Below are 11783 nucleotides of genomic sequence, written 5' to 3' on the forward strand. Positions count from 1 at the left end.
TTGAGTTGTAATTAATGCGTATGTTTTTGACTTAGCAGACGACTTTCTGCTAGCCACTGATCCTTTAATTTTTGAAGAAGGTTTTCTTTTAAAACTCCTTAACTTAGAGTCAGGTTTTAAATTACCAGACTTATTAACCTTTTCTAGCTTATTTTTAAGCCAGCTAACAGTCAGTGGAACATAAACTATTTCATTTTTGAAAGCAACTTCTTCATGAATAGGATCAGATTCAATGTCAGTCATACTCCTTTTGACAAAGTTTATAGGCTTAAACTTATCAGTTGGAGAGTTTGACTTTTTGCATGATAGATTAGGGTCATTGTTGTTATATCCCAAACCGAATCTAGATCTAGCAGGTTTCAACATGCTGATCTGATATTTGACAGCATCTCCTGATCTTGTCCATGCACTGACAATATAGTTTAGTCTCTTGTTTTCAGATGAAAGAGTTTGAACCTGTTCTTTGAGCATCTCATTCTCAGATGAGATCTCTGTTGAGTTTTCATCAAAAACGTTTGGTTCAGATTCTTGGTTTGGATAAAGAACAGTTGATTCATATTTAACTTTCATTTCATAAAAGTCAGCTAACTTCTTGTACTCAATGGCCATTTCATTGAGTGCATTACTTAACTCCTCGTTTGTAAATTCTGGTGCAGAGATATCATTTACCTTAGATTGGTCATCTTCCATCAGACATGTTACAGCTTCATTCTCTTTTTCGGCAGGAGGCTCCTCTGAATCACTGTCATCCCATCTGGACTTGTTCTGACTACAAATGAATGCTTTCTGGTTGTTCTTTGCTTGAGAATTCACACCATGGATCTGGTTGAGCTTATCCCATATCTCTTTTGCAGTGGAACATGACTTGATCTCATAGAACATATTCGTGTTGAGTGACTAGAACAGAATGTTCTTAGCAACATTATCTAGGTTGTTGGTCACCTTATCTTTAGTGGTCCATTAATTTCTTGGCTTTGAAATCTTTATGGGGCCATCGGTGATGACACTCCACATATCATAGTCAATAATAGCTAAGTGAGCTTGCATTCTTATCGTCCACAAATCGTAGTTATCCTTTGACAGAAGAGGAATTTCATTGATGCAAGACATACTTTGGGTTCTTGATGATTGAGAATAGAAACCTGGCTTTGATACCAATTGATAGGATCGGCTTTATCGATAGAGACGGGGGTCTGACTAAGGATGAAGGCTTATGAAAAATGGTTTGAAAGAAATCTTGTTAGGGATTTAATTCACTTTCTATTCTACGCAAACTTGTGTAAACACTTGAAACGGATTCAAGACGGAATTGTTTACTTGGGTTTGAAGCACAAGATAAAATATGAAAAGATGACAGAAATGAAGAACACAACAATTTGTTTATGGATGTTCGGAGAAACTCTCCTACGTCACCCCTTCTTCCAACCACCGGAAGGATTCACTATAAGATGATTAGAATCAAATACAGTTTACACACACTTAGCTTACTATTGAACAAACACTTTCTGTTTAATTACAAGATGAAGAATATTACTCAGCTAAAGGTGCTTTGATTCTAGCTCTCTCTCGATTCACACATAGTACAATCAGAAAGGAGCTTCATAGTTTGAATTCAGTAAGCAAGATGATTGATTAGTTTCTCTCTCTGCAAAATCAGATTTCTTGTTCGTTGTGTAAGGCAAAGTCACTTGTAAGGTTAAGGTGTTTCGTCCGTTGTCCTTAGGATTGATTAAATACTGAGCAGGAGCTAACGGTCGAATCTTCAAGAATGATACGTGGCACTCTTCCATTGGAAAGCCTCAATTGTACACAGCAGGTTCTGAGCACAAGGATCGTGGCCGTACAGAACTGGTAGTGCGCCGAATATTCCATCAGGAATGTACCTGCAAAACGGGTAATGTGAGGAAAATTCTCTTACGTGGCATTCCTTGATTGGATGCATATAGCTGCTGTACTAATCTTCACTAGAAAGTGGAGCAGAAGTAGGGTATAGCTATAGCACGTGGGTAGGAGAAATGCTAGATTTAAGCGTACTGCTTAAATTGAGCATTAGACGTATTTCAGTTCCACGGATTGTGAAAATCAGTCTAATGAAATAGGTCATCTCCTTATAATAGAAAAACGTCTATTAGACCGCCTGATCTAATAGAATTAGACTTACGTCTAATTACAATAACCATTAGACTGGCACGTCTAACTCCATTGAGTTAGACTGACACGTCTAATTCCAGTTCTACCTCAGACTTGTCTAAAGGAGTTAGATGCACGTCTAACTTTCATTAATTAGACCATACGTCTAATTATACAATAACCATTAGACTGTCACGTCTAACTCCACTGAGTTAGACTAACACGTCTAATTCCGGTTCTACCTCAGACTTGTCTGAAGGAGTTAAACGCACGTCTAACTTTCATTAATTAGACCACACGTCTAATTATTCAATAACCATTAGACTGGCACGTTTAACTCCACTGAGTTAGAATGACACGTCTAATTCTGGATCTACCTCAGACATGTCTGAAGGAGTTAGACAGACGTCTAACTTTCATTAATTAGACTACACGTCTAATTATTCAATAACCATTAGACTGGCACGTCTAACTCCACTGAGTTAGACTAACACGTCTAATTCCGGTTCTACCTCAGACTTGTCTGAAGGAGTTAGACGCACGTCTAACTTTCACTTTCTATTAGACTACACGTCTAACTCCGATGAGTTAGACTGTACGTTTAATTCCAAATATCAATTAGACTACCCGTCTAATTACAAATATATTAGACTACATGTCTAACTCCGATGAGTTAGACTGTACGTCTAATTCTATTAGACTTATGTTTAATTCCGTGTATTCATTAGACCATCCGTCTAATTCTTTACATCTATTAGACTACACGTCTAACTCCAATGAGTTAGACTGTATGTCTAATTCTATTAGACTTACGTCTAATTCCGTGTATTCATTAGACCATCCGTCCAATTCTTTACACGTCTAACTTCGATGAGTTAGACTGTACGTCTAATTCTATTAGACTTACGTCTAATTTCGTGCAATGAAGGCCAAAATCAGTCTAATGATCCTCATTAGATCCAAGTCTTATAACATATTGTCTCAATACACCTGTATCAAAACTCATTAGTTATTTCATCATCAAAATATTAGTGGTCAAATTATTTCATCCCTTAGTCAAAATAATTTGACCCAACAAACTCGAAACAACTTGTTGGGTCAAATTATTTTGACTAAGTGTCAAAGTAGTTTGACTATTGGAATTTTGATGATGAAATGTATAGTTAAAACTCAATATATGCGTCTAATTGTTTTTTGGTGCAGGTGTATCAAAAACATGTTATATTAGACTTGGTCTTAATGAGATTCATTAGACCGATTTGGCATTAGATGCACAGAGTTAGACGTGGAGTCTAACTAGCGGAGTTAGACGTGCAGTCTAACTATCGGAGTTAGAAGTGCAGTCTAACTAGCGGAGTTAGACGTGCAGTCTAACTAGCAGAGTTAGACGTGCAGTCTAACTAGCAGAGTTAGACTTGTAGTCTAACTAGCGGTGTTAGACGTGCAGTCTAACTAGCGGTGTTAGACGTGCATTCTAACTAGTGCGAGTTAGACGTGTAGTCTAACTAACTTGAGTTAGACGTGCAGTCTAACTAGCAAGAGTTAGACGTGTAGTCTACCTCCTTCAAATTAGTCTGAAGGGATATATGAGTTAGACATGCAGTCTAACTAATGGAAGTTAGACGTGCAGTCTAACTTCTTCAGATTAGTCTGAAGTGAATTGTAATTAGACGTGAAGTCTAATCCCATTAGACTAGGTGGTCTAATGGATGATGCCATTAGATGGGGGCGTCTAATTTCATTAGACGAGGTCGTCTAAGTGAAATACGCCTAATGTAAGGCTTAAACCATTGCTTGAAGCTAGCACACGTCTACCCACGATCAACTAGCTGTATGCTACTCCTGCTCCACTTTCCTGTGAAGATCAGTACGACAGGCAGTTGCAACCAATTGATTAATGCCACGTAAGAAAATATTCTTCCCACTACTTGTGTTTGCAGGAATATCCTTGAAGAATATTTGGCGCACTACTAGAATGGTACGGCCACGATCCTAGTGCTCAGAGTCTGATGTGTACTATGGAGGCGTTCCAATGGAAGCTCTCCACGTGTCATTATGAAGATTCGATCGTTGGTACCTGCTCCTATTTAAAGATCCTCAAGGAAAATGGAAAAATTATCGATCTATCGATACTCAGATTATTCTATCTTAACTGTCAGCTGCTTTCCTTCTTTTACTGTGTGTTAATCAAGAGAGAGTTAGAATCAAAGCACTGTATTAGCTGAGTGATATTCTTCATATTGTAAGTTGAGCATAGTCTGTTCTGTTCAACTATGAGCTAGTAGTGCAACTGTATTTGATTCGTTAAAAGTTTAGTGAATCCTTCCGGTGGTTGGAAGAAGGGGTGACATAGGAGAGTTAACTCCGAACATCCATAAACAAACAACTGTGTTGTTTATTTCTGTCATCTTTTTATTCTTGATTCATAGATTCAAACTCAAGCAAACATTTCCGCAATTGAATCGTTCAAGAGTTTGTAAGAGGTTGCGCATAATAGCAATTGATTTAAATCCTTAACAGGATTTCTATCTAATCGTTTTTCCGAAGTCGTCATCAATAGCCAAACCCATTTCTCTATCGATTACGTCGATCCTATCACAACTATTTATTATATTAGTAAGATAATGACTAGATGTAAACTCAATTACACTACAACTGAGAAAATTTGTTGGGCACTAGCATGGGTCACTAAAATAAGACACTACATGCAAGACCATTCTATTAAACTAGTATCAAGACTAAATACGATCCATTCTTGTTCCAACAAACTCTGATGTCGCCTAGGCTAGCTAAATGGATGATGATGATATGCTAATATGACATAGCCTATACATTATAAAAATATATCAAATGAAGCGTTGTCATAGACTTCTTAATTGACCAACCTATCAATGTTGAGTTAGAAGACGAACTCGAGTTCCTTAATGAAAGAATTATTAGTATCACATCAGACACATGAAAACTGATGTTTGATGGAGCTTCCTAAAAGCAGGGTTACGTAATTTTGATTTTGTTAGTTGATCCGAAAGGGACGTACAACCCAATATCCATAAAACTCGAGTATCCCGTCACCAATAATTAGGCCAAAGATGATGCATGCTTCTCGGGTCACAAAATGGAATATGAAAAAGGGAAAACCAAGCTAGAAGTCGTTGGTGACTCTAACTTGGTTATATCACAAGAAAATAGAAAGTGGCAAGTGAAAGGGAAAAACTTAAAACCCTACCACGCCCACCTGACCAAACTCATGAATAAATTTGATCAGGTATCATTTGTTCATGCTCCAATAAGCCAAAACTACTTCACAGATGCCTTGGCTACGTTGGTAGTCATTACTCAAATTCCTGATGGAATTAAAGTCAAACCTCTTAAAATTCGACAAAAGCAATGACCTGCTTTTGAAAAGGGAGTAGTAACTTTCTATGAGAACCATGTTAAACCCTGATACACATTACTCTCTAAAAATACATAGAATACAGAGAGTATCCTTAACACTTATGAGCAAAGGAACAATGTTCTTTGAGGCAATATTTTACCAATTATGCTTGAATTGCTAACAAGCTTTACCGATAATCTTTTAACGGTCAAAACATGCTCTACATAGATAGTCCTGAATCCAAAAGGATCATAGAAGAAGTGCATGCAGGGACATCTAGCCCACACATGAATGGAATGGATTTAGCCAAAAAATTCTTCGTTTAGGATAATATTTGCAAAACCTTGAACAAGAATGTGTGAGTTATGTAAGGAGTTGTCATTAGTGTCAAATCTATACTAATCTAAAACATACACCACTCTCTCTCCTCTACAATATGACATCCCCTTGGGTCTTTTCTACATGAGGCATCGATGTTATCGGGAAAATTTATCCCCACGCTTCAAATGTACATGAGTTCATACTCATAGACATGGACTACTTCACTTAATGGGTTGAAGCAACCTCCTATAAAGTCCTAAAATCATCTCAAGTGAAAAAGTTTATCCACACTAACGTCATCGTTAGATATGGAATCCCTCACGCCCTGATTTTAGACAACGATCAACACTTTCAAGGAAAAATGTTGCAATTGCTCGAAAAGTTCAAGATCGAGCATCATAAGTCATCTCCCTACAAACCTCAAATTAATGGTGCGGTCGAAGCGGCGAACAAAAACTTGATTAGGATTATCAAGAAGATGACCAGCATGTACAAAGACTAACATGAGAAACTACCATATGCCTTATAAGATATTGTACAACCACTAGAACTTCGACAAATGAAACTCCCTTCATTAGTTTATGGCATGGATGCCATACAACCCAACGAAATCAAGATTCCAACTCTAAAAATACTCTTAAAATTTCATGTTATTGAAGAAGACTATCTCAAATATCGATATAATCAACTGACATTAATGGAGGACAAGAGGTTAAATGCTTTGTGCAAAACACAATCCTACCAAAAACGGATGTCAGATACCTTCAATAGAAAGGTAAAATAAGAAACCTTATAGAATGTTATTTGGTTCTCAAACGAACCCGGAACTCCTAGACCCCAATGGAAAATTCATCCTTAATGGGAATGACCTTTCTTAATCAAGAAATTCCTCTCTCGAGGAACTGTTTGTCTATCTACCATAGAAGGAAAAAAATTTATTGCCCCAAGCAATCTCGACGCGCTTAAAAGATATTTTGTATAATATCAAGCTACGCGCATAATTGTTCTATGCTCGACCATGAAAGAAACTTATTTCTATAGAACCCAATCCCATGTTTTGTAAAATTTGCACCTAGACAAATGACTCATGGTCGAACTACAATAAACCTGATTCTTCTCAGCATAAAAATAAGGGAGAGAAGGTACATAGGGAACCTGCATGTTTGTAGGAACGATCTAAAATAAATAAAACCCCCCAGTCCCTTCCTCAAAAGAAAAAAGATAATCAGAAAACCTTGATCTCAGCCTAAAATAGATGTGACAGATTTTAAGAAACATGTAGGGGTAGAGTTAAGGGTATCGTTTCCAACCGATTGATATTCTCAGAAATAAAACTGATGATTTTATAATAACTCTAATTCAAGAGATATCGATTATAAGGTATTTTTCGTTTGTAATCGATTATCCAAAGAGTAACCCTCCATATAAGGTTTTTGAAGAAAAAAAACTAGAATAAACCTCACAAAAGTAAGTCAAGAGCCACAAATTGGTAAAGGACACCTCATCACTCATTTTGTTAAAAAGAAATAGAGGTTTTAAACTCGATACTTTGGGAAGAAAAAAATCATAAAAATTAAAATGCCAAAAAGAGAACCGGAATAAACCCCGAAAATATCTAGAAAAATGAAAAATTTTATGTGTTGGTTGAGTTATTGAAATCATCATTCGTTCTCACTTAGATTATAGTCTCCATAGTTACGAAAGAGCAAAATGTACCGATTTTACCAAATACACAAAAATAAAAACGGCTTAAAGAGGATGATGTATTGAAATCACCATTTATTTCTCACTCAGACTCTAGTCTTGATTGCTACTGCAATGACAATGATATATCGATACAACCAGATATACCCAGAATCAACAAAAAAAAATGTATGGAAAATCAAAAGTCAAAGAAGAAAGTTGATAAGCCTCTCTAAAAGATATTTGAAGATTAGTGAACTTTTAAGAAATGTGGTATGTTGGGTCAAATTATTTTGACTAAGTGTTGAAATAATTTAACCATTGAGATTTTGATGATGAAATGACTTATGAGTTTTGATGCAGGTGTATCGAAATCATACTTCATAAGACTTTGTTTAATGAGGGTCATTAGACCAATTTTGGCATTAGATGCATAGAATTAGACGTACAGTCTAACTCATCGGAGTTAGACGTGTAGCCTAATGAATGCATAGAATTAGACGTACAGTCTAACTCATCGGAGTTAGACTGTACGTCTAATGAATGCATAGAACTAGACGTACAGTCTAACTCAACGGAGTTAGACGTGTAGTCTAATGAATGCACGAAATTAGACGTAAGTCTAATATATTCGAAGTTAGACGTACAGTCTAACTCAGCGAAGTTAGACGTTTAGTCTAATAGACTTGCAATTAGACGGATGGCTTAATAGATATTCAGAATTAGACGTACAGTCTAAGTCATCGAAGTTAGACGTGTAGTCTAATAGACTTGCAATAAGACGGATAGTCTAATATGTGCGGAATTAGACGTGTAGTCTAACTCAGTGGAGTTAGACGTACAGTCTAATAGAAAGTGAAAGTTAGACGTGAGTCTAACTCCTTCAGATAAGTCTGAGGTAGAACCGGAATTAGACGTGCAGTCTAACTCAGTGGAGTTAGACGTGCAGTCTAATGGTTATTGGATAATTAGACGTGTAGTCTAATTAGTGAAAGTTAGACGTGAGTCTAACTCCTTCAGATTAGTCTGAGGTAGATCCGGAATTAGACGTGTAGTCTAACTCAGTGGAGTTAGACGTACAGTCTAATGGTTATTGGATAATTAAACTTGTAGTCTAATTAGTGAAAGTTATACGTGAGTCTAACTTTTTCAGACAAGTCTGAGGTAAAACCCGAATTAGACGTGCAGTCTAACTTAGTGGAATTAGACGTGTAGTCTAATGGTTATTGTAATTAGAAGTGTAGTCTAATTCTATTAGACCAGGCGGTCTAATAGACTCGGTTATTAGAAGGAGATGTTTCATTTCATTAGACTGATTTTCACAATCCGTCTAACTGAAATACGTCTAATGCTCATTTTAAGTAGTATGCTTGAAGCTAGCATTTCACCTACCCACGTGCTATAGCTGTACCCTACTCCTGCTCCACTTTCTAGTGAAGATTAGTACAACAGCTATATGCAACCAACCAAGGAATGCCACGTAAGAGAATTTTCCTCACATTACTTGTTTTGTAGGTACATCCCTAATGGAATATTCGGCGCAATACCAATGATGTACGGCCACGATCCTTGTTCTCAGAACCTGCTGTGTACAATGGAGGTTTTCCAATGGAAGTGTGCCACGTATCATTCTAAAAGATTCTACCGTTAGCTCCTGCTCAGTATTTAACAAATCTAAAGGACAACAGACAATCTGCAATCATACAACGAACAAGCAATCTGATTTTACAGAGAGAGAAACTATTCGATCATCTTGCTTACTGAATTCAAGTCTTTAAATATTCATATCGTGAAGCTGCTTTCTAATTGTACTGTGTGTGAATCAAGAGAGAGCTAGAATCAAAACATCTTTAGCTGAGTGATATTCTTCATCTTGTAATTGAACAGAAAGTGTTCTGTTCAATAGTGAGCTAAGTGTGTGTAAACAGTATTTGATTCGAATCATATTATAGTGAATCCTTCTGGTGGTTGGAAGAAGGGGTGACGTAAGAGAGTTTCTCCGAACATCCATAAACAAACTACTGTGTTCTTTCATTTTTGTCATCTTTTCATATTTCATCTTGTGCTTCAAACCCAAGTAGACAATTCTGCCTTGAATTTGTTTCAAGTGTTTACAAGTGTTTGCGTAGAATAGAAAGCGAATTAAATCCCTAACATGATTTCTTTCAAACCGTTTTTCATAAGCCTTAATCCTTAGCCAGACCACCGTCTATATCGATAAAGCCGATCCTATCAATTGGTATTAGAGACCTGTTTCAATTCTCAAGCCTTTCCTAAAATATGTTGACCATAACCAAAGATGCCAGTGCTACAGCCATTCCAACTTTATCTCGAGAAAACTACATTGTTTGGAAGAAAAGAATTCGTGCCCATCTCTCTTCTCTTCATGATGACATGTGGAGCGTTGTCACAGAAGGCCTATGAGTTCGAGCTGAACTATAGGATGGAAGAAGATAAACCCACATCCGTTATCATTGCCAAGGCGCTAGTGAGTGTTGAAGAGCCACCAACCGCTCCGGATGTGAAGATGGAAGCTCAGCAATTGAGCAGCAATGACATGTCTCTCTTTGTGAAGAAGTTTGGCGACTTCATAAAGAAGAGCAAGTCTAACTCAAACTCTTCAAATTCTAATGACAATAAAAAATCTAAAGCTAATGTTACTTGTTTTAACTGTGGTATTAAAGGTCATTATGCATCGGAATACCGGAAGCCAATGCGTGAAGATGCCAAGGATGATGGAAAAGAGCTGAAGGCTCTTATGGCAGGTGACGGGAAGAACAAAAGAAGCAACCGTGACTCTTATTTTTCATCTAGTGAAAGTGATGAAGAAGAGGTGGCGTGCTTCATGGCAAGAGAAGATGAAGAAAGAGCTCAGGAGACTGAGGTATTTGACTTCTCTTCCGAAAGGTTTTCAAGGGAACAACTGGTAGCTGCACTAGATAACATGGTCATCGAGTATAGAAAGCTAGCAAAATCCCTAAATGAAACTAAATCTTCATCAGATGTAAACAAATCAAATCTGTCTCAAGCTAAAGAGTCAAACGTTTTTGAAAAGAAGATTGAAGAGATCTCATCTGAGAATGAGATTCTCAAAGAACAAATTTAAACTCTTTCATCTGAAAACAAAAGGTTAAACTATGTTGTCTGTGCATGGACAAGGCCTGGAGATGCTGTCAAATATCAAATCAGCATGTTGAAACCTGCTGGATCTAGATCCAGATTGGGGTTTGATAGCAATGACCCTAACCTGTCATGCAAGAAGTCCAACTCATCTGACAAGCTTAAGCCAATAAGTTTTGTCAAAGGGAGTAGGACTAACATTGAATCTGATCCTATTCATGAAAAAGTTGCTTTCAAAAATGAAATAGTTTATGTTCCGCCTACTGTTAGCTGGCTTAAGAATAAGCTAGAAGCAGCTAACAAGTCTGACAATCTAAAACCTGACTCTAAGTCAAGGAGTTTTAAAAGAAAATCTTTTTCTAAAGTTAAAGGATCAGTGGCTAGCAGGAAGTCATCTGCTAAGTCAAAATCTTATGCATTAATCACAACACAAAATGGTAAATTCATCAGAATAACTCAAATATGGATTCCAAAGGGACTAATTGATCGAGGACCCAATTGAGTAAGGGTACCAAAATTTGTAAATAGTTTCTTTTGTAGGTGATGTAGGAGGATTGCAGGAAGGAAGCTAGAAGAATACTCTTTTGAGTACACAGCCTGGAAGATCAACAATGACATTTGCCATTCTAGTATAATAAATGTTTTAATTTGTTAAAAATGTTTTTGGTCTTTGGACCACAAAAATTATTTATTACATTTTTATGTCCATATACATAATGAGAGGGATAATTACTTTGGAAGTAAATATACTCTCCAGACGAATATCCTTAATCGGTCTAATTAGACAATGGTGTCTGAAAGAAACAGTGTGTATTTAGACGTATTTTGCTCAAAATCTATTCATTTAAGTCTATATGTTAAGGTGTTATACCTACGCGTTTAGACGGACACGTCTAATAGACGTTAGACGTTTTTACGTCATGAGCAAGTGGATGCTCACGTCTAATCAAACACACGTCTAATACGTGGTGTTTATGCGGAATTAGACGTACACGTATTATAGACATTAGACGGATTTTTATAACACGGAATTAGACGTAAGCGTCTAATAGACTCATCCGTCTAATAGACGTTCTGTTATATGGATTTGTGGAGTAAAAAAATGTTTAACTACGTGCTGATTAGACTGATCAAGGACAGCTGTCCCACTTTG

This window comes from Impatiens glandulifera, chromosome 1 (assembly GCF_907164915.1).
Source record: "Impatiens glandulifera chromosome 1, dImpGla2.1, whole genome shotgun sequence".
NCBI classification, from domain to species: Eukaryota; Viridiplantae; Streptophyta; class Magnoliopsida; order Ericales; family Balsaminaceae; genus Impatiens; species Impatiens glandulifera.